At 44.6% G+C, this 23,309-nt stretch overlaps 1 protein-coding gene across 1 annotated transcript in view; it reads right to left on the bottom strand.

The window, feature by feature from the left end:
* The window catches only part of PTPRE (protein tyrosine phosphatase receptor type E), a 362,965-nt gene that overhangs the window by 245,806 nt on the left and 93,850 nt on the right, over nt 1-23,309 (bottom strand). Inside the window, exon 2 of the mRNA XM_068257334.1 lies at nt 5,031-5,068. The gene's annotated coding sequence lies outside the window, so the exon portion shown is untranslated. The remainder of the gene's footprint in view (nt 1-5,030; nt 5,069-23,309) is intronic.

Here is a 23,309-nt window from a genome sequence, read left to right as displayed (position 1 = left end):
AATGTGTGTACTCAGCATTATGTCTGCACAGAGAAAATAGAGCAGCAAAACATTCTGTTAATATGCTAGTCAGCCCGATCCCGAGTGCCAAATTTGGAATTAGCAAACCAAAGCTGCTAGTGTTGCTGGTTCAGTGATTTGCAAGCCACAACTTCCCCCTTTCCAGTAAAACATTTTTTTTTCTTCCAGCGAATAATTAACAACTTAAAGACCGCCCCACGCCAACGGGCGTGGTCGCGGCGGCAGCCCCAGGACCACCTAACGACAATTGGCGTCAAGTCCTGGGGCTGGGATTTGCAAGAGATTGCGCACAGGCTTCAGTCTCCGAGCGGCGGTTGCCGCTCGGAAGACTGTTAGATGGCGAAAACGCCGTCTTTACACAGTGTACAGCGCTGCGATCAGCAGCAGCTCTGTACTGGGGACAGCCGTGTGACACGGCTGTCCCCCTGGGGGACTCAGAAGCGATCCGCTGAGATAGGCTGAAGCCTATCACAGCCGATCCCTGTGATAGGCAGACGGGGGGAGGGAGGGATGGAGGGTAATTTTCATATTAGCCACTTCGGGACCGGCCGTCTAATCCCCCTTAAGGACCAGGGCATTTTGCCGTGGAGGGGGGTGCGCGCGTTTGGGGGGGTCGGGCGGTCGGATCCGGTCTGTGGTGTGCTGGGCTGTGTGTCCCCCATGGAGGCAGGTGTCCCCCCTGTAGCTGGAAGACATCACTCACCTTCCAGGCTCCAGCGATGAGCCGCAGTAGCCACCTCTTCTCCAGCCGGCATCTCCGCTCCAAATGACGCTCAGGTCGGGTCGCGGCTTGTTGACGTCATCAAGCCGGGACCCGGCGCTGACGTCAGACGGAGCAGAGATGCCGGCCAGAGCAGAGGGAGGGCGGCGATCGTCGCTGGAACAGCAGGGAGGTAAGTGCACTTCTTTTCCCCCCCTGCCGCCGCCGCCGCTGTCAAAGTGATCACTACGATCCGACGGCTTGGTCTTAAAGCTGCAGTGGCCATTTTCACAATAATGTGCCTGGTCTTTAGGGGGGTTAATCACTGTGGTCCTCAAGTGGTTAAGGTAGTCATACATTCGGCAATGATGTGCAGATTCGACCAAGAGACAAATCTCTCTCTGGGCCAGTGCACACGAAAAACCTCTAGCAGATCTTCAAAACGCTAGAGGTTTTTGAAGCAGATTTTCAGATTTTTTTATTATTATTATTATTTAGTATTTCTATAGCGCCAACATCTTCCGCAGCGCTGTACAGAGTATATATAGTCTTGTCACTAACTGTCCCTCGGAGGAGCGCACAATCAAGTCCCTACTATAGTCATATGTCTGTATTGTGTAGTGAATGTATCGTAGTCTAGGGCCAATTTAGGGGGAAGCTAATTAACTTATCTGTATGTTTTTAGGGGGTGGGAGGAAACTGGAGTGCCCGGAGGAAACCCACACAGACACGGTGAGAACATACAAACACCTTGCAGATGTTGACCTGGCTGGGATTCGAACCGGGGACCCAGCGATGCAAGGCGAGAGCGCTATCCACTGTGCCACCGTGCTGCTGTTGTGTATCTTTTAGAGCAGAGAGGAAGTTCTGAGTTCAGGTCCACTTTAATGGTTGACAAAAGCACTGCCTAGAAGGAATCTAGAAGAAAAAAAAAAAAAAAAAGTTTCTCTACTAGCTCGCACACTGTTCTGGCAGTGACTGAGTCTAGGCATGTTCAGGGGACCATTCACACTTAAAAGCGCAAAACGCCGGCGAGTGATCTTTTCACAATTACACGTGGAAAAATCACTGGACACTGCAGCAATTTTCCCGCGATCACGTTTAGCGCTTCTATAGCACTGCAACGCGATCGCCGGGAAATCGCCTGAAAATGGTGCAGGCTACACATTTGCGTTTGGCAATTTGCGTTAATCGCCGGCGATTAACGCAAATCGCCTAAGTAAGAACGGGCCCATAGGGTATTATAGCAATCGCCAGCAAAATGCTGTAGTGTGAATGGGATTTTCTAAACATGCCTAGCGGTTTTTGGAGTGTTTTTGTGCAGCAGATTTCATGTATTGTTACAGTAAAGCTGTTACTGAACAGCTTCTGTAACAAAAACGCCTAGAAAACCGTTCTGAATCGATCTGATCTCGTTTTTCAGGGCGGTTTTCCACTTTGCTATACTTTGAGGCAGAAACGCCTCAGAAATCTAAAAAAGCAGCCCTGAGTTTGCGTATGGGGAAAAAACGAATCGTTCTGGTGTGCTCCAGCCCATTGAAATACATTACCCAAACGGTTTTCAAACCGCTAGCGTTTTTAAAAACGCTCATGAACCGCTCTGATATGCACCAGTCCTCTGATCGAATCTGATTAGAGAGAGATCTGTCGGCTGCCCATACAGGCCGATTCCCGTTTGATGTCATGCTGAAAAGCGCTCACGTTATCCCAGCAACACTGTGGGGCCACGTGTATGGACAAAGGACGGCGCTCGGAGCTATCGGCGCACATGGACAAGTATAGTGCACTGGGCACCGGGGGAAGGAAGCACAGTGAACATTTGGGGGGGGGGGGGGGGCAGCGTCAGGGGTTTTGTTGCGTTCGTCGCTAGTCACGATATCACTCGCTGTTACCACTGCGCACCTGATCGAGCAAATCGGCCCTGCATCATGAAAGAAATGTTGCAGCTGCATAGCAATCCCCGCATTCTCAGATCCACAGGTTCTAATAATCTAGTCATACCCAGAGTCCACTTGGAAACCTTTGGTCCCAGAGCCTTCTGTCATGCTGCCCCTATGTTTTGGAACTTCTTACCTCAACAGATCAGGACAGCTCCATCCCTGGGCGTGTTTAAATCCAGACTGAAAACCCACCTGTTCAGTTTGGCATTTGCAGAAATATAACTTTTGTTGTGTGAATACTTCATCCTACTACCAATTACTGAATCTAAGAGAGCCTAAGCGCTTTCAGTCCTATTGGAGAAAAGCGCTATAGAAATGTTATTGTATTGTATTGTATCTTGCAGCATGCCTGACCGATTCATGCAACCAATTTCAACCTGAAATTTGTTTGCATGGCTGATCGGGCAGGCACTTGGTGACACCGATTTTCATTCGATTCGCTTGTAATAATTAAATTGGATGGTCTCCAAGTCACCTGATGTATTTCCACCTTAAGGCATACAATGTTTGTAAATCGGAAACTCGCCCCAAAAGCTTTCACTTTAGCGGGTAACACTGAGAGCAGCTGAATTGCCCGTGACTAGAGCAGCAGGCTCGTATTCTTCTCTCTGTAAACAGGAGTAATAAATGAGAGGCTACTGCAGTGCTAAAATACGATTTCTGTACTGCGGATTGTTCAGACCTGTCTGCAGGCGGAGAGGGGGGGGGGGGGGGGGGGGCAGTACCAGCCTGCTCACATACAGCCTGTCAGCCCTGTGCATTGTGGGTAGCGGGCTGTGCCAGGGATCTCAGGCGCATGGAACACTGCCTTATCTTTCGCATTGTTTTCCATAAATAATCTTGTTGAGACACGACCGCAATGTTTATGTATCTGAGCAGAGAGGCTGCATGAACAGCACAAGGAGATCAGGAATGGATCTGACAGCTCTGGATGTTTCAGTAAGAAATTCCCTTTAAGGGAAAGATGAAAAATGAAAGAAACACTGAGGACGCAAGTCTCACTTCCTTTTAAGAAAATCTGAACTTCTGCCTTTCAGTTATTTCCCAGGCAGAGAAACAAACAGGCAGACAGCGGAGACAGCGTTCCGACTCACTGTTCTTCTGCCGTTCCACACGATCTGAAAATAAACTGATGAGATATATAATTGTACCTATCCTTCATCTCCTAAAAAATTACTTTTTTTAGACATCCCACAGTTTTATTTTATAGTTATATCTGTTTCATTGTCTCTGCTCAAAGAAACATTCATCGAAGTATGCCAAAATCGAATTGAGCTAAAATCTATGAACTATTGACCCTTTTTATTTCTTTCCTGCTCTCAGAAGCCATTTTATGCCAGGAAAGAGTTCCTTATCAGAGCTATAGTCCCACCTGGTCCTGACCCCGGCAGAAACTGTCACTTGCATACCTAATGTTTAAAGGATACCCTAAGTGACATGTGACATGTTGAGATAGACATGTGTGTGTACAGTGCCTAGCACACAAATAACTATGCTGTGTTCCTATTTTTCTTTCTCTGCCTGAAAGAGTTAAACATCAGGTATGTAAGTGGCTGACTCAGTCCTAACTCAGACAGGAAGTGACTACAGTGTGACCCTCATTGATAAGAAATTCCAACTATTAAACACTTTCCTAGCAGAAAATGGCTTCTGAGAGCAGGAAAGAGATACAAAGGTTCAATAGTTCCTAGATTTTAGCTCTGGCATACTTCAATGAATGCGTCATTGAGCAAAAACTATAAAAGAGTTAAAACTTAAAAAGTCGATTTAAATATAAAATACAACTGCGGAATATCTTAAAAAGTAATTTTTAGGAGAAGGAAGATAGATACAATCATTTATTTCATTAGTTTATTTTCGCTTCGGGTGTCCTTTAACAACGCCGGGGATTTGAGCAGCAGCAGGGGGAGCCGTCAATACGTACGTGGGTGTCTCACTATTTTTTTCTTACGTCACTTCACATTTGCTTTAAGAATGTAAATTCATTTCAGGTTTCATTTCAGGTTTCATTTCAGATTTTACAATGTGCAAACATCGAATACATAATTTATAAATAAATATTGTAAAAAAATAAGCTATTTTATTTACTACATTATATTCAGTAAAGTTGCTTTTCAAGGACCAACATTTTTCTGATGGCAAAACAAGTGCCCTAGAGGTTCATGGGTACACTGGTGGCAATTCACTTGCACATTTGTTCCGCTTTCCAATAACGTAGATGGCCCTAAAGAGGAAACAAACTCTACAATCTATGTTCCGAGTTCCGTGGCCAGGAAACAGCTTTTGAACAATGAGGGAAACAGAGGCACTCAAAAAAGTATAAAATAGTTGAAAGTGGCTTAAAAATGGAATGGGAAGTGCTGGCTTACCTCCAAGAAGTAATGTTGCAGTCAGCATTCACCAAGAACTGAAAAAGAAAAGAGAACAATTTATTGGACACTAAAACAGACGAGTTTCGTGAGACTAAGCTTACTTCGTCAGGTCAAGTTAAAATGTCAAAATGGCAGTGTTATAAACTACACGTGAAACAATTCTAATAATAAGCCGTTTTGGTTTCAGCAAGGCCACATGGAAACAAAGCTGATTCCATTTCTATGACTGAAAGATGTTTATAATATTATTGCCGGAGTCTACCTATAAAAGTTGTGATACTTAAAGAGACACTGAAGCGAAAAAAAAATGATGATATTATGATTTGTATGTGTAGCACAGCTAAGAAATAAAACATTAAGATCAGATACATCAGTGTAATTGTTTCCAGTACAGGAAGAGTTGAGAAACTCCAGTTGTTATCTCTATGCAAACAAGCCATTAAGCTCTCCGACTAACTTAGTCGTGGAGAGGGCTGTTATCTGACTTTTATTATCTCAACTGTAATTGAACTGTTTACTTTTCCTCTGCTAGAGGAGAGGTCATTACTTCACAGACTGCTCTGAAAGACTCATTTTGAATGCTGAGTGTTGTGTAATCTGCACATATTATAGAATGATGCAATGTTAGAAAAAACACTGTATACCTGAAAATAAAAGTATGAGAATATTTTCTCTGCTGCTAATCTAGTAATTATTCATAGTACACAACCAATTCACTATATCATATTTTTTTTTTCCGCTTCAGTGTCTCTTTAAACTGTAAGGTGTACCAATCCAGCCAAGAGGGGCCAAGTTAATGGGGTTACACCAATTTCATTCTCGTTTACTTACTTCTTGTGCCAAGAAATGCATAAAATCACCACGGAATATGTTGGTGCTTTGTAAATCAGTAATAATATCATATGCTAAATATTCCCAACATAATTTTGTATATTTTAAAACATTAGAAACTTTTGTGTAGTACAAATCTTGTATTGTTTTCTGCTTAATATGATGCTTTAACTTACATTTAGTTTTTTTGTTGTTCTGCTGAATAAGAAAGGTAATTTTAAGATTAAGATTACATTCTAAAAAGGGTTATGGGTTAATATAATGGGATGGGTAGGGGGCAAGATCTCCCGGACGAGCCCCCAGGTCTCTACGAGTTCTTTGTTCCCAAGGAAAATCATGAAGTGAGAGATATGTAAAAAATACTTCAACATGCAACAGTACAACAACATGCTACTTCACAGATTGTTCAAAAAGCCACATGCAGCCAAAAAACATTCACAAAAAATTCACTGTTACCCACATAACTGCTACTGATGACCACTGCTACTTTCCCACTTGTGTTTTGAATGCAGCATTTTACGATCTGATTCCCAACAGATTGCAAAATTCAAGGTACAGTTAAACTTATGGAAACAGCGGCGACCGTTTCCATTAGTGCGATTGCAGTGGGATTTTGTACAGCGTGCAGTCATCATCCTGCCACTGTTTTGGTGCAGTTGCCTCAATTGCAATCGCAGCAGGGGAAATTAGTAAAAAACGCAATTTCAAAGTGGAAAAGAGCCCTGATTGTAAACATGGCATCATTCATTCATTCTGTAACGCTCGGTGAAGCACAGAGAGGTCTGATTACCGGTGATCTGCAGTATCACGGGAAATACAGACGTATACCAGATTATATGTGATCTGCAGTATCACCGATAATCCAATATACTAACTAACCTCTGGTCACCTGAGTAGAGTGTGTGATTGGTGCAACAGTAATATAGAGGACAAGCCTCAGTGCAGCAAGGAGAACTGCACAGATTCCTTCCACAGGTCTGAGCTCTCCAAGACGGGAGGAGTCAGACTGACAGTGGGAAGGAAAGTCCGAAAGTGACACTCAGGCGCAAGTGTCACTAACAGGACGAGGAACCGCCTCCAATCGTGAGGTCGGTTCTCGAGGTCGGACCAGCCAGGTCGTAAACACACGGACAGATAAGGTACAGATTCAGTAGGCAGAGGCGGAGTCTAGGTACAGGCAGGGTTCGGCAACAGGTATCAGAAATATCGGGGTACAAAATCAAGAGGCAGAGGCGGAGTCAAGGTACAGGCTGGGTTCAGCAACGGAGTATCAGATATAACGAGGTACAAGGTCAGAGTTCAGGAGGATAGTCGAGGCAGGCAAAGGTCATAACAGATAATCACAATCAAACTAGTACTTTAAGCTATCAACAGAATCTAGCTTAGTGTAGGATTACAGCTCCAGCTGGTCCCGGCACACTAACGGATCTGGGTGCTCCCACGTATGTGAACGCAACGCCAGACGAGGAATGAATGAACAGCCAGCAGTATATATACTAAAAGGTGTCCCCCAGCACCTCCCTGATTGCTGGACCAATGGGGAGTGGAGGTAGAGTCAGCTGACCTGCCTGGTCAGCTGACTCCCTCTTGAGTGTACTAAGTCCTGTCTGAGTGCGCGCGTGCGCGTCACTCTGAACCCTGGAGGACTACGAGTCCCAGCCACGGCAGCCCCGCTCTGCGGTGTCTCCGCAGCGGGGACCTGCCGGCTACCCGCCGCATCCAACGCGGCGGCTTCGCCGCGTTCTGCAGGCTGATGCACGGAGGCAGCCGCCTCATGATGCGAGGAGGCGGCTGCCTCTCCGTGCGAGTAATTGCTGAGTGCGGAAGGAGCCGCCCGCAGCTGGCTCATGGCGGCGGCTCCTCCGCGCTTTCTCACACATTCATTATGAATTCATTTTGACCCACATGGCCCATGGCTTCGTACACGCGGTCGATGGTTCTGGGCTGAGGCGGGCAGTGGTGGCTTCCTCTGATGAGAATCTAGCATATGCACAGCGGTGCAAAAGCATCCAGTCTGATAGATCATGTGATCTGAGCGCACACTGAGGCTATCGTTTTTCTCCCTACCCCCGCTTGGCTTGGGCCACCCCTCTGTATAGCATTCTGTGCTGCACTCGGCCCTAAATTGTCACCCAAGGCATCTAGTACCAACACCTGTGGGCGATAGTATGTGCACGCTTTAGGCCCCATTTGCCAAGCGATTGCCATCGTAGTTTTGCATTGCGATTTTCGGCAATGTTGCCGCTATTGCGATCCTCATTTCAGCGAATAAGAACTGCATCGCAATCGCCCGGGAAAAATGCTGCATGCAGCGTGTTTGTGATAGGCACAAATCTTAAAACCATGGAGTCTACTATTAGCTCAGAAGTGCAGTCAGGCTGGGCTTTTAATGCAAATAGTACCGGTGGCAGCAGAGATGACTTTGTTTTCAGTCAGGGAGTCCATTTTAAGAGGACCTGAACTCTTGCACAGAACAAAAGGAAAACAGAGAGAGAGAAATGCACCTTATATGTATTTAGAGAGTTTATCCTGTCTAAGTCCCCCTCACCTGTGACTAATTCTAAGTGTAATTTGATCTCTCAGCTCTGTCAGCTTGCTGCCTCGGCAGAGCAGCTAATTTGTAAACACGGGATGTTAACCCTATGTCTGCTTCCATGAAAGCAGGAAGTAGACACACTGCAGATTTACTGCAGGATTTGCATCGGCTATAGCAAAGAAATGTTTTTCTTTAAAGGCTATTATGCTATGGCTTAACTTTTAGAACAGAGAGGAAGTTCTGAGTTCAGGTCCGCCTTAAAAGCCTCTTATTTTATTATTATTATTATTATTTAATATTTATATAGCGCCGACATATTACGCAGCGCTGTACAGTGTATATATATATCTTGTCACTAACTGTCCCTCAAAGGAGCTCACAATCTAATCCCTACCATTGGTATATGTCTATTATGTAGTGTAAGTACTGTAGTCTAGGGCCAATTTTAGGGGGAGCCAATTAACTTATCCGTATGTTTTTGGAATGTGGGAGGAAACCGGAGTGCCCGGAGGAAACCCACGCAGACACGGAGAGAACATACAAACTCTTTGCAGATAGTGCCCTGGCTGGGATTCGAATCAGGGACTCAGCGCTGCAAGGCGAGAGAGCTAACCACTACGCCACCGTGCTGCCCCAAATATTTTATTGGAATCAGCATCCAATCACATGATAATCTTTAGTCCTGCACACCTGCTGCCCTGTGAGATTAGCTTTCATTGGTTTTCAATCTCACAAAGTCTACTGTCCAAGTATCTACTCATCTAAGGCTGCTCTTCCCCTTGACCCCCCTCTATCAGTGTCTCACTGGAAGATAAGGTTTGGTTTTCAACCTTTGACCTCCGACGAAGCGGGGAAACCTGTGAAATGGCTGTCAGGCCGGGTGTTCATTCCTTTGCTGTATCTCGATGTACCTGACTGCATTAAATTGCATTCTTCACTAGTGCCCAGCCTTTGCTTGTCGTGAATTGATAGATACGGTTTTCTCACCTACACCTCTGACCAAAACCCCTCCAAAAAGTGGACTATTCGACGTAGTGGCTAAATAAAACAAAAGGGTAAAGATCCATACGCATGGTATACAAAAGCCCTGCAAACAAGCGACTACCGGCGCCAAAGACAAACGACAAGTCTTTCCACGACGCACACCGATATTGCAAACAGGGCCGGCGCTACCATTAAGGCAAAGGAGGCAGCTGCCCCAGGGCCCCAGAGCTTGTAGGGGCCCCCAGTGGCTACAAGAGGAAAAAAAAATGTCAAATCGGCCTTATAGTTTTTGAGAAAATCGATTTTAAAGTTTCAAAGGAAAAAAAACACATTTAAAATCCTGCCGACTTTAATGGTTAATAGCAAATCCACCTTAAATGCTAGAAACCCTAAATTTGCAGGATATGTTAAGGAGATCATTAGTAATAAGAGGAAAAAACTATTTTTCAAAAAGACCTTATAGTTTTTGAGAAAATTGATTTTAAAGTTTAGAAGGAAAAAAGTATAGTTTTAAATGCAGTAAATGTCACTTTTAGTAGCAAACCTAACGGTAGTGTAATTTTACATGCATCAAACGAAAGTGCAATAAATTTCCTGACGGGGTTTCCAGGGGGTCCATACGCAGCCGCAGCGTTTTGGCCAGGGATCGCTATACAGCCGCAATATGGCTGTATGAAGATCCCTGGCATTTTTTCCTATTCTCCCAATTTTTTTTTATGTTTAGAGTGTGGGAATTTTTTTTTTTTAAAAATTATGAGGGGTCCCCCCTCCTGAAACTTTTTAACCCCTTGTCCCCCATGCAGGCTGGGATAGCCAGAATGTGGAGCTCTGACCGATTTTGACTTCACCCCCTGACTATATCAGCTGCAAAAAAGGTCCCCTAATGCCGATTTTTGTTCCGGTGTATATGTTGGGGGGGGGCCCCATGTTTATTTTGCCCTGGGGCCCCATTGTTGCTTAAACCGGCCCTGATTGCAAATGACCTACTCATCTGAATACTGCGTGCCCAAGCGGAAGTGACATTATGCACAACATGTGCGCATTCTGGAGAATTAAATTACAATGTGTAAACGACATTGTACACACGTGGCCGACTGCATGATATCTGCCCAACAGTCGTCTGAGTTAATTTGACAGAGAGATCAGGCAAAATGCCCGATATCAGTTTCTCATTGTTGCCATTTGGTTACATTTTTTGCAAGGATTGTCACCCGGTACAGCAAAATCTGTTGTTCCTCAGTATGTATCCACCGACTTTTACATAGTATCCGTAAGGACCTACACCGCCCGCAGCTACTACAGAATGCTGTTGCTGTTAACAAGTCAACCCCGCTATTAGCAAATAACACTAACCCTTTGCTCACTACACTGGCCACCCATAAAATGGAAAATCCTTTTCTAAATTGGCAAGCTCACCTTTAAAGGGAACCGGGGACGAAGCACCCTCATGTATTTTACCATATATATCAGTGGGAACATTAGAGAAAACACCTACCCTGCTCTCTGTTTCATCCTTCACTGCTCAGCCTGCTTGTTTTTAGCCCTGATAAAATCCCCGACTGAGTATTCAGTCTGTCTTTGCTCAGGAATCATTATAGCCTGCCACCTTCTGGCTCTGCTATAATGACTCAGCTATAATGATTCCTAAGCAAAGCCAGACTGAATGCTCAGTCGGGGATTTTATCTGGGCTGATAATAAGCAGGCTGAGCAGTGAAGGATGAAACAGAGAGCAGGTGTTTTCTCTAATGTTACCACTGATATATATGGTAAAATACATGAGGGTTCTTCGTCTCTGGTCCACTTTCAATCCCTACCTGACCTAGGCCCTGGATACCCAAAGAATTTGTTGCAACTGCGTCATATTTCCAACAACCTCAGATCAAAAGGATCCAATAACTTGACCACTCCCGAGTCCAACTAAAAACCTTTGGAGCCAGAGCTTTCTGTCATGCTGCCCCTACCCTGTGGAATGCCTTGCTAAATTTAATCAAGACAGCTCCAACCCTGGACACGTTTAAATCAAAACTGAAAAGTCACCTGGTTAGTCTGGCATTTATGATGACATAACTTTTCCCCTGTACACATCACTATGCACTGATCTGAGACAAGCTTACGCTCTTTGGGTCCTACTGGAGAAAAGCACTTTACAAATGTTTTGTTGTTGTTGTTGTTGAATTTTGTATAACGTGTGTACATAGCTTAATACATAGCTCCCAACTGTCCCTTTTTCAGAGGGACAGTCCCTTTTTGGGAGCCTTGTCCCTCTGTCCCTCTTTCCTCCTCATTTGTCCCTCTTTCAGGACAATGGCGTCAATTCACCAGAGGTTACCAACCTATTTATCTCTTGGGAGGTAATTTACCTCCTGTGATATCTCCAAATAGCAATTCTCCAGAAGTATAGGGAAAAATATCAACAGAGAGAAATGCAAGAGATAAATGTGAGATAAGTATGAGATAAATAAGTGATAGTTAGTAGTTAGTTTTTCTCCAAATCACAATTCACCAGGGAAGAAAGGGGTTGTGGCCATTCGTTATTTTTTCATCTCTTTATCCCCTGAATGAACCTGGAGATATCGTGGTTTTCACACAGCAGCTGCTGCTGTGGAAGATGGGGCCTTTTGAGCTTACTCTGTTAGGCCTGGTGCACACCAAAAACCGCTAGCAGATCCGCAAAATGTTAGCAGATTTTGAAACGGTTTTTCTTCTTTTTCTGCAGCGTTTCAGCTAGCATTTTGAGGTTTTGTGAAGCGTTTTTGGTGTAGTAGATTTCATGTATTGTTACAGTAAATCTGTTAGGGCCCGTTTCCACTAGTGCGGTGCGGAATCGCCGCATATCACCGTTGACAAAATCGCATGCGGGTGCGATTCCGCATGCGTTTTTTGCCACGATTTCGCATGCGATTTCGCATAGGCAGGGTATATGCGATTTTAACCATGTCACTGCCTGTGTCAATTTACATTACTTTCAATGCGAAATCGCACGCGAAATCGCGGGAAAAACGCATGCAAAAAACGCATGCGATTTCCCTATTAAATACATTACCTGCGAATCGCCTGCATTCCACACGCAGGCGAATTCTGCAGGGTCTACCGTGCACAAAAATCCTGCACATAAAAACGCAAATGAAAACTGACAAGTGGAAACAGTCCCATCCACTTGTATTGCCTATGCGAATCCGCATGCGTTGTCTGCATGTGAATTCGCGCTAGTGGAAACGGGCCCTTACTGAACAGCTACTGTAACAAAAACCGCCTGGCAAACCGCTCTGAAGTGCCGTTTTTCAGAGCGGTTTGCGTTTTTCCTATACTTAACATTGAGGCAGAAACGCATCCGCAATCCAAAATCTGCAGCAGTTCGGGAGTATGCGTTTCTGCAAAATGCCTCCCGCTCTGGTGTGCACCACCTCATTGAAAAACATTACCCAAGCGTATCCGCAGCCGCAAGCGGATCGCAAAACGCAGCCGAACTGCTCTGGTGTGCACTAGGCCTTAGAGCTTGCTTCTATTATGAGGAGACGAAGGCGCAGGAGGAGGGTCTGTTTAATCGCCCCTCGTATTTTTCGTGAGAGAACAGTTCTTGATAATTTTACTGAGACAGAGGTGGTGAAGAAGTTCAGACTCACTCGTGATATGATTTAAGATATGATCCGGCAGTAAAAGGCGGGAATACTCTGGTCAGGTAGTGGTAAAACTCCGCCCCCTACCCACAATGCTTCACTTTCAAGCTTACAGAGAGGAAAAGTATCCCATGTAAATCATTAATACCGATTACCTATCTCTCTGCTTTCTCACACTTTCCTCATGTATATCTCTCCATTATCCCCTGCTATCGAACACTTTTCTCTCTGTCCTCTCACACTGGTGAATTGACTCCAGAGTGTTAAAATACCTCATGAGATAAACTACCTACCTTTTTTCTCTTAGTAAATCCTCTCTGGTGAATTGACGCCTTTGTCCCTCTTTCTATATAAATATATATATTTCTATACTAAAAATGTGTTTGATTGACTCTAAACTTTATTCCCATCCTTTAAATTGATATATTACTAATTTTAAAATGTTACTATGAAGGAAAATTAACCAGGATAGAAAGGACAAGTGTGGTTTGAATTACAAAACAACATATTTTTCGTATGCAATTGGTATGCGTGACTAGATGCGTGGTGGGGGCGTGGCCAGGAGTGTGGCAGGGGTGTGGCTTAAGTGTCCCTTGTTCTCATCTTAAAAAGTTGGGAGATATGTTAATATGATTTAAAAAAAAATGCTTTTTTAAAATCAAAATATGGAAAGACGCTCAGCAATAAAGGACATAGGCAGCATCCTTATTTTAATGAAAAAGTGGAGTTAAAGTGTCACTGAAGTGAAAATAAACTTATGATATAATGAATTGTATGTGTAGTCTGGAAAATGAATAAAACATTAGTATCAAAGAAAAGAGTCTCATATTTTTACTTTCAGTTACATAGCTTTTTTTATTTTTTTCACACTGCCTCATTCCCTGATATTTGCAGTTTACAAACTACACTCTGTAATTTAAAGTATGAAACAGAGCAGAGCTAATGAACCTTTGAACTTCTCTACAGTAAAATCTTATCTGAAGCTGACTGTGGCCCAGTGCACACCAAAAACCTCTAGCAGATCCGCAAAACGCTAGAGGTATTTGAAGCAGATTTTCAGAGTTATTCTAGGCATGTTTAGGGCCCGTTCTCACTTAAAATCGCAAAACGGCAGCGCTTAGAGCTACCGTTTTGCGCAGTGATTTTACCGCGATTAGAGCGGTAAAACCCCTCGTTCACTCTTACGCGATTGCAGTCAGCGCTTTAATAGCACTGTACCGCGATTGCTCCCGAATCACGGGAAAATGCTGCATGCTACGCGTTTGCGATTGCCGTTAATCGCAGAACACCCGCGATTGTCGCCAATCGCGGCAGTGAGAACACTGCCATAGAGTAATTAAGCACTCGCACTTTAAAAAGTGCTAGCGCTTTAGCGATTAGCGGGAATCGTCCGCTAATCGCCTAAGGGCCTGTTTCCACTGCACGCAGATTGGATGCAGAAAAACGGACTCCAATGAATGCCTATGGGCCTGTTTCCACTAAACGCGATTTTTTTGATGCAGAGTTTCCCATAGGCATTCATTGTTTTTCTGCATCCAGAATCCGCGTGTAGTGGAAATAGGCCCTTAGTGTGAAAGGACCCACACTTGAGAAATTTTCTAAGCATGCCTAGCGTTTTTTGGAGTGTTTTTGTGTAGCAGATTTCATATATTGTTACAGTAAAGATGTTACTGAACAGCTACTGCAACAAAAACGCCTGGAAAACCGCTCTGATCTAGCGTTTTTCAGAGCGGTTTTCCACTTTCCTATACTTTAACATTGAGGCAGAAACACCTCCGAAATCTAAAAAAAATGCTGCAGCCCCCAAGTTTGCGTTTGGGGGAAAAAACGAACCGCTCTGGTGTGCACCAGCCCTCTCTCTGTTTCTTTGATGTATAAGTGCTCCAGTAAACAGGGCTGTATTGGACCCAGTGGGTTCCGAGAGCTCAGAGAGGCTTTTTGGCATAGATAACAACTGAAGTTTCTTAACTCTTCCTGTACTGGAAACAATATGGGACTCCTATCTGTGCTACTGTTTTATTTCTTAGCTGTACTACACATACAATTCATAATATCATACGTTTATTTTCACTTCAGATTCCCTTTAGGCTGCTTTCACAGTGGGACGTTACCGGCGCACGTTAGAGCAGCCTGTAACGCAGCCCAACTCACAGTAATGAAACATCAATGGGCTGTTCACAGTGCCCACGTTGCGTTACATAGTAACGCTGCGCCACCAGACAACGTACTGCATGCAGTACTTTCTAAGCGGCAGAGCCGCGTTAGACTGCTTGCACATGCTCAGTAACGTTGGGGAGGAGGGGAGAGCGGCCAGGCACATGGCTAATTAATATTCACTGCACTCAGTGACGTGCAGTGTTTACTTCCTGGAGCGGCCGCTCTGTGCAGCGATTGGCCGGCGGGACCACGTGATGCCGCATGCGCACAAGAGTACGCATCACGGCATCACGGACGCCAGAGTGAGCTGCACAACGCGGCTCACTCTGACGTCCAAAGCAGGGAGCACCAGGCGTTCCGTTAGGGGGACGTTATGCGACCATACCGTCCCCTAAAACGCAACGTCCTAGTGTGAAACCAGCCTTAGGGCCCTTTTCCACTATTAAATGCGATCGCGATTGCGATCGCGATTGCGATCGCGATCGCAATCGCGTTTCAATTTCCACCATGCGATTGCGATTGCGATTGAGCTACTGTACTCATTATAGTCCAGCTCAATCGCATACAAAACGCGGCAGGACAACGATTGCGATTTGACCAAAATCACATCGCAATCGGATCGCACTAATGGAAATTGCTGCTGCAGTTTCCATTAGTTTAATGTACCTTGCGATTTGCGATCAGAAGCAAATCGCAAATCGCAGGCTAGTGGAAAAAGGCCCTTAAAGTTTTAAAGAAAGTTTGCAAGTTGTTCTGAATAGGTCAGGTAATTCATTGGATGTTTGGACGCAGGCACTAGATGAGATCACAACAGCACTGGGTTCCTGCAAAGTTGGAGTGGAAGATGATCTGAGCATTAGGCGATTGAGACTTCCAGTCAGGTTAGGAAGTTCTGTGATAGCCGCCCTTTGGCTGCCTCACAAAGCTCTCCCCGGCTCTCTACAGGGAGCAATCTCATTATATAACTCCATTCTACGTCTTACAGAGAACAACGCAAATATCTTCCCCATGAAGAAGATTATTGTTATGACATTATTAATCTGGATCTCAGGCTTACAGCGTCTTCAGAGAGGAAGTTTTCCGACTTACTTCTTTTCAGAGCTAAGATGACGTTTTTTGTCTTCTACCCTTTTACATCCCCCTTTATCTTCAAATTCCCTTTCCAGTAGATGAGACTGGAGGATTAGCCAACTGCCAGGCCACTGATAATGGGCACACATAAAACTGTCACATAACAAAGGGGCTGTCAGGAATCCATGAAAGAAAATTATACATTATTAAAGTGAACCTCCGGACTAAAACTCTACTCAGCAGAACTGAAAAGGCTTGGTGTTTCTTTAACAGATTCACAGCATCAGAACCTTGTTTTTCTTAGCAAAGCATCATTTTTAGCTAAGCTCCACCCATCAAAGAAAACTGCCCAGGCTTTTTTTCCCCTGATGCTATGCAAAGCATGATGGGATTTCCTATGTTGTTATTCATGTTGCCTAGCAACTGGGAAGGGTGATCAGCACACAGGACAGTTGGAACTGTGTCTCATGCTCCCTGTCACCTCCTTTCAACCAAAAAGATGGCTGCCCTCATGAAATCAAACATTTGCCTGTTCTTTTAAAACAGGGTGGGTAAGAGATTATATTACCTATCTATTTTAATTAACATAACTAATGTAACTTAATGACAGTATGTTTGTTTAGGCTGAAGTTCCTCTTTAAGGTCAGCTGGAAAATCCAAAAATGTCAAAACTGTGGAATTAGGCCTCAAAATGTTATGCTGGGAATACACCATAAGATTTTTCAGCTAATTTACTGTTCGATCGCTTTTCTGATCGGATTTTTTTTTCTGATCAATTTACATTCACTTCTATGAGAAAATTGATCAGAAAAACCATCCAAATCAGATCAGATCTGTCAGAAATTATCTATCGAGCCATCTATCTATCCCCCCCCCAAAAAAAGGCTGGGGAGTCGGTACAAAAATCATCCGATTCCGACTCCTCAGTTTGTGAAACCACCGACTCCAGGTACCCAAAATGGCTCAGACTCCTTATTCTAATACTTACCATAGCAGTAGATTTGGTAGTAAAATCATCCAACTCCCGACTGTTTATGAAACCTCCGACTTTAACTTTGACTCCAGGTACCCAAAATTGACTCCTGGACTCCAACTCCGACTCCACATCTCTGTAAAAAAACTCTTGGTGTATTCCCAGCATTAGGGAGCGTACACACATCCAATTTTTATTGGCCAATTTTACCACTTCCATGTACTATGAAAACCTGTCCTTCATACAACACGGAGGTGGTAAAATTGGCCAATCAAAATTGAAGTCATGTACCAGGCATAAGTGTACTTAAACCTATTTGTACTTAAAATAATGCTATGACCAATAATGAATACACCTGCAATGCCCATTTTATCTCTGTTTTAAAATACAAGCCGGTCAGTCCTGTGGTATACAGTAAGAAATGGCTCATTGCTAACCCACGTTTCCATGTACTCAATGCTGAAAAGCACAGGGACCCTTTACAATCAGGGAGGGGAGGGTGCATCTACAAGCCTATTTCTCAAGCAGGGAAAGTTTTCTATGAATTTAGGCACAGAGTAAAAGCTTTCACTGTACATACTGGAGGTGATGTCCAGTGGCATAGGGATCACCATAGCAGCCATAGCAACTGCTATGAGACCCATAGCTAAGGGGGGGTCAGTGCAATAAGGCGTCCACAGTGGGCCTCATGGAGACCCCCATGGAGTGCCTGGTAAGGGTGCATAGTAGCATGAGTGAAGCATAAGAGACTTGACTCTCCAGGGCTCCACCGGTGATCAAGCGTCTCCAGGCAGTCCCGTCTGCATGACTACAGCAACCAGCTCTGTCACATGACCGGCTGATATTGGCACCCTAGCGGTTTTATCTCATATCTAAAGGCACGTGGTATTGACCTGAGGAAGAGGGCTGTGACCCAGGAATTGCGTGGTCTAACATGCATGAATAAACTATTGCTTTTTCCATTATTATGGTTTGTTCTTTCGAGAAGGTAAGAAGTTACACCTCTCACAGTCATTATCACCACCTGTTATACAGTATATGATTCAGGGCGCCTCATCCAGTGTTTATTAGGGGGCAAAACGGCTGCCTAAAATTTTTGGAGGGTAGGGAGGGGCCCCAGTCAAAATTTTGCTATGGAACCCCATGATTTCTAGCTACATATAAGTATATTAACTTGCTACAGAACAATCTGTGAGCCCTTTTTTGCTAACCCCAGATTTTCTTTTTTACTATTCCGGTTTTTTTACACGCCCCGTCTAACAGCCCCAAGCGATATGCAAAGCAATCCGATATGCAGACACAATATTCCCTCTAGCTAATGTCACTGAAAACCTAATTGACTACAGTCCCATAAATCACAGACATCGACCAATCTCTTCCTGGCGCTCGGTTTAGAAGGAGGCTCCTCTTCTTGTTCCTATTAATTGTCGCTCTTCCTCTCTCCAGCACGCTCCCTCCTCCTCCGCACACCTAGTGGCCGGGTCATTTATCACTGTGCGGTTCAGCGCTGCGTCCCAGAGAGTAATGGCTGCTACCGCTGGATCGTCAGGTTACGCTCTGCGCAGCACAATGTAAGAGTACCAGGGAGGTCTCCCAGGACACAAATCCCATAATGTCTGCAGTGTAACACCGATACCTTCTCTAAACATCAGCTCTATCAATTTCACATTTCCTGGAAAGATAATAACGAAAGGCCACACTCGTGGTAGTCTCTTGCTATCAGGGAAAAATAAATGGTTTTCAAATTCATTTTCTGTTCAATAGAGACAAACATTATTATTATTGTTATTAAAGTGTATTCATGAAGCAAGCGTTAACACATTACGCAGCGCTGTACAATAGACTGCAGAGACATTTTGGCATTAAACAAAGGCTACAGTTCACTAAGTTGATCTCCTGTCTATAATAAAGATTCTAAGCTGTTTTTACTGTTATCACTTTGATAAATCATTTAGTATTTACTAAGCAATTTACCTCTTGCAATCCTTCAATTAAGGATTGTGTCCTTAAGTTAAGAAGTGATACTTAAAGTTAACAACTGAATCCTTAAATTAATAACCGAATCCTAAACTTAAAGCTAGGATGCCAATTCACAGAGAGGAATGCAAGTGGTAACAACTCCAAAGTGTGTGAAGAATCATAATCTGGCCTCAGTTGTCATTAGGGCAGGAGGAAGAGGTGTTACTAGCCAGAGATTTCAGAAGCAGAAGGGAGGAGGGAGGAGGAGAGGGGAGTGAATTTGTCACAGGCTGAGGGCTGGAGATGCTATCAGCTTGCCTGTGTGTTATGTGACAAACAGAACATGGCTGCCCTCATTGTATCACAGGAATAAATAATCATAAACTGTTGAAGCTGTTTGCAGCTAGATTTGCTGTGTAACTATCTAAACTTTAGATAAGATATATAGAGAAGGGACTTGTCATAGTTAGTTTTTCATCTTGGATCTGCTTAAAAGGGAACAGGGGAAAGTGTGAAGATATCATCTGTGACTTCTGTAAACTCTTTGAAGCACAGTGTTTAATCTACCCCCCCCCCCCCCCCTCTGATCAAAAGCTTTTTGTTTGCCCTCTTCGAATGTGTGCAATAAAATAAGTACAGCAGTCCTTATCTGCCTGAATCGTCTGCTTTCGGGCAGACCTAGGAAAAAGGAGGAATTAGGCTAATAAAATCATCTGCTAAACTTTTAAATGTAAAAAAAAAAAAAAAAAGGTAAACTTGATTTTTTTATTAATGAGTCACATTGCTGGCATACATATTAAATGTGCCATTGAGATGCCCTGGGTGCTAAAAATGGTGCTTGGTTCACTTTAAGTGAGGTGTTACTATGGACTGCAATGTAAAGCAGAGCTGGCTGTATAGAAAGAAATACAGCAGCAGGCACACAGAGAGGAAGGAAGAGAGAGACATCAAGCGAATGTACCCACAGACCCAATCACACACAGCCACAGACACACACACACAGCCTCTCTCTCTCTCCTTCCCTGGCTGCCATACACAGGACACTCGTATTGGCTCGCCGACAGAGGAGGTAGCTGGAGGGGCGGAGCTACAGCCTGCCTGCTTGTCCTCCTCTCCTCCCTACCTACTGCAGGTGAGAACAACTACAGAGGTGATAAGATAACACTCTCACTGGGAAACCATATCACTACATATTAATAAGGCAAATACAATGGGATCATGTTACTGTATCGTGTGTGGCCACCTTAAGTGAAAACCCTGCAATTTTGTAACCCACTCTTTTTATTGCTGCTAGCGTTCCAGCTTGCTGTGAGTGTGTTTTGGATGCAGACGATTAAGGATTATTGGTTTGGAGTAAATAGTTGGTTTGCTCACAATACCAACATTACCCTTAAAGCACACATGACCTGAGAGGTATTTGGAGGCAGCCATAAAGTATACCCGAAGTGACATGTGACATGATGAGATAGACATGTGTATGTACACTACAGTGCCTAGCACACAAATAACTATGCTGTGTTCCTTTTTTTTCCTTTCTCTGCCTGAAAGAGTTAAACATCAAGTATGTAAGTGGCAGTTCAGGTATGTAAGTGGCAGTTCCTGTCTGGGTCAGGCCTGAGTCAGACTGCAGTGTGACCCTCACTGATAAAACACTTTCCTAAAAGACAATGGCTTCTGAGAGCAGGAAAGAGCTAAAGAGAGTCAATACTTCATAGATTTTAGCTCTGGCATACTTCAATGGATGTGTCATTGAGCAAAAACAATAAAACAGTAAAACTTAAAATGTAGATTTCAATATAAAATAAAACTGGAATATTTTAAAAAGTAATTTTTAGGAGACGGAAGATAGTTACAATTGTTTATTTCATTAGTTTATTTTCACCTTGGGTGTCCTATAAGTCTTTGCTTGTAAATAATACCAGTTGCCTGGCAGTCCTGCTGATCTCGTTGGCTGCGGTAATGTCTGAATCATACCAGAAACAAGCATGTGGCAAATCAAGTCAGACTTCAGTCAGAAACTGATCTGCATGCCTGTTCAGGATCTATGGCTAAGAGTACAGGTAGTCCCCGACTTACGAATGCCCGACTTACGAACGAATCGCCGATACGAACGGCATGGATTCAGTGTTTCCATGGGAACAAGCCAAAAAAAATTATTTTTTTTTAAATTGGACTTGTAGTTTTTGAGAAAATCGATTTTAAAAAATTCTAAGAAAAAATGGCTTTTAAACTTGTATAAGCAGGTACAGAGGGCAGAGGTGACACAGGGGGGCACAGAGGAGGTAGAGGAGACAGAGATGGCACAGTGCTCCGACTTAAAGGGAACCAGAGATGAACGTTTCACACAAAATAAACATATCAGCTGATAGCTTGTAAAGAATAAATGCTCTACCTGATAATTTTGCCGCTCTGGTGGGCCTTTTAGTGTTTTTTATCCATTATTGCTCCAGGAAAAATCAAATATGGCTGCCGGCTCATATCCCTTCTCCTTCCGGGTTATGAGTTGTTCTGGATGTGCTGTCTAGGCTATATGAGACTAGGCTGCTATCTAGGCTAAATGCAGCCTTTCATCTATGTGCCTTCATTTTGGTATGATGTAGAGTGATCAGATTTTTGTAGGCTCAACCTGGGACAGGGTCGGGGGGATGGGGGGTGCGGGGGCGCCGAAAAATGTGGTGCCTGCCGCGCCGGTAAATGGGCGTGGCCATAACATTCTATGGGTGGAGCTAACGTAATGATGTAACAGCGAGGCATAAGAAAGCAGTGTTTATGCCGTGATGTGGTCAAACGAGGATTCGCATCATGGGTGTGCAGAAACTGTGTGATGCTAATAGTATACCATAACTCCAAAGCAGCAAACACAGCCAACTATGACCATTAAATAATAAATGCAGCAACAGTTACCCCAGACACCACAAAATAAACGCAATGGGCAACATGTCAGCACAAAATAAACGCATTGCGGGCAACATTTCAGCACAAAATAAACGCATTGCGGGCAACATTTTAGCACAAAATAAACGCAATGGGGGCAAACATGTCAGTACAAAATAAACGCAATGGGGGCAAACATGTCAGTACAAAATAAACGCACTGCGGGCAAACATGTCAGCACAAAATAAACGCAATGCGGGCAACATGTCAGCACAAAATAAACGCTAGGAGGACACTGACTGTGTGGGTGAGGGTGACAATGACTGGGTGGGGGAGGGTGACACTCGGTGAGAAAGGTGACACTAGGTGAGGAGGGTGACAAGGACTGGGTGGGGGAGGGTGACACTGGGGGAGAAGGGTGACAAGGACTGGGTGGGGGAGGGTGACACTGGGGGAGAAGGGTGACAAGGACTGGGTGGGGGACGGTGACACTAGGGGAGGAGGGTGACAAGGACTGGGTGGGGGAGGGTGACACTGGAGGAGAAGGGTGACAAGGACTGGGTGGGGGAGGGTGACACCAGGAGCGGAGAAGACACTGACAGGGCGCTCTCACCCATTTCTTCTCCTCTTCGTTTAGCTGCCTGGTCTCCACTCTCCATGTGGTTGCCGGAGGGTGTGCACAGGTTGGGGGCGTGCCTGATGCGGCCAGGCGGCCGCTCCGATTAGAGGAGCTCTAGGGGCGGAGCTGACAGGCAGGAACAGCATGCTGAGGGACAGGGCTGATGCAGCCCGATATCAGCGCTGATTGGAGGGTAGGCAATGAGCAAGTTGGGGGCGAGGCAAATGTAGCTGGGTGGCCGCGCCTACCAGAGTCCTTCCGACGGTGGCCAGAGTCCTGCAGCTGGTGGCGGGCAAAAGCGGGATGTTTCCTGGGACACAATGGTGCCCGGGACAGGGGACCCCAAAAGCGGGACGTGTCCCACCAAATGCGGGACGTCTGGTCACCGTATATGATGTGAATGGAATGGAAACTGCAGTCATCATCAGTATTGAGAAAGCCTGATCTATGCAGACAGAGTGCACACAGAGCACACAGGGATCATATTACAGCCACAGAGCTTCTCTCTCAGGAGCAGCAGCCTCTCCCATACATCACAGCTCTCAGTATGCAAAGCAGGAAATCTGATCCAGGAGGTGGCAGGCTTGGGCTTGAAAAGACTCCACAGAAGAGTGACTCAGCTATAATGATTCCAGGTCAAACCTCGACTGAATA

This window comes from Hyperolius riggenbachi, chromosome 10 (assembly GCF_040937935.1).
Source record: "Hyperolius riggenbachi isolate aHypRig1 chromosome 10, aHypRig1.pri, whole genome shotgun sequence".
Classification (NCBI taxonomy): domain Eukaryota; kingdom Metazoa; phylum Chordata; class Amphibia; order Anura; family Hyperoliidae; genus Hyperolius; species Hyperolius riggenbachi.
The sequence above is the reverse complement of the archived record's forward strand: the minus strand, read 5'-3'. Positions and strand labels throughout refer to the sequence as shown.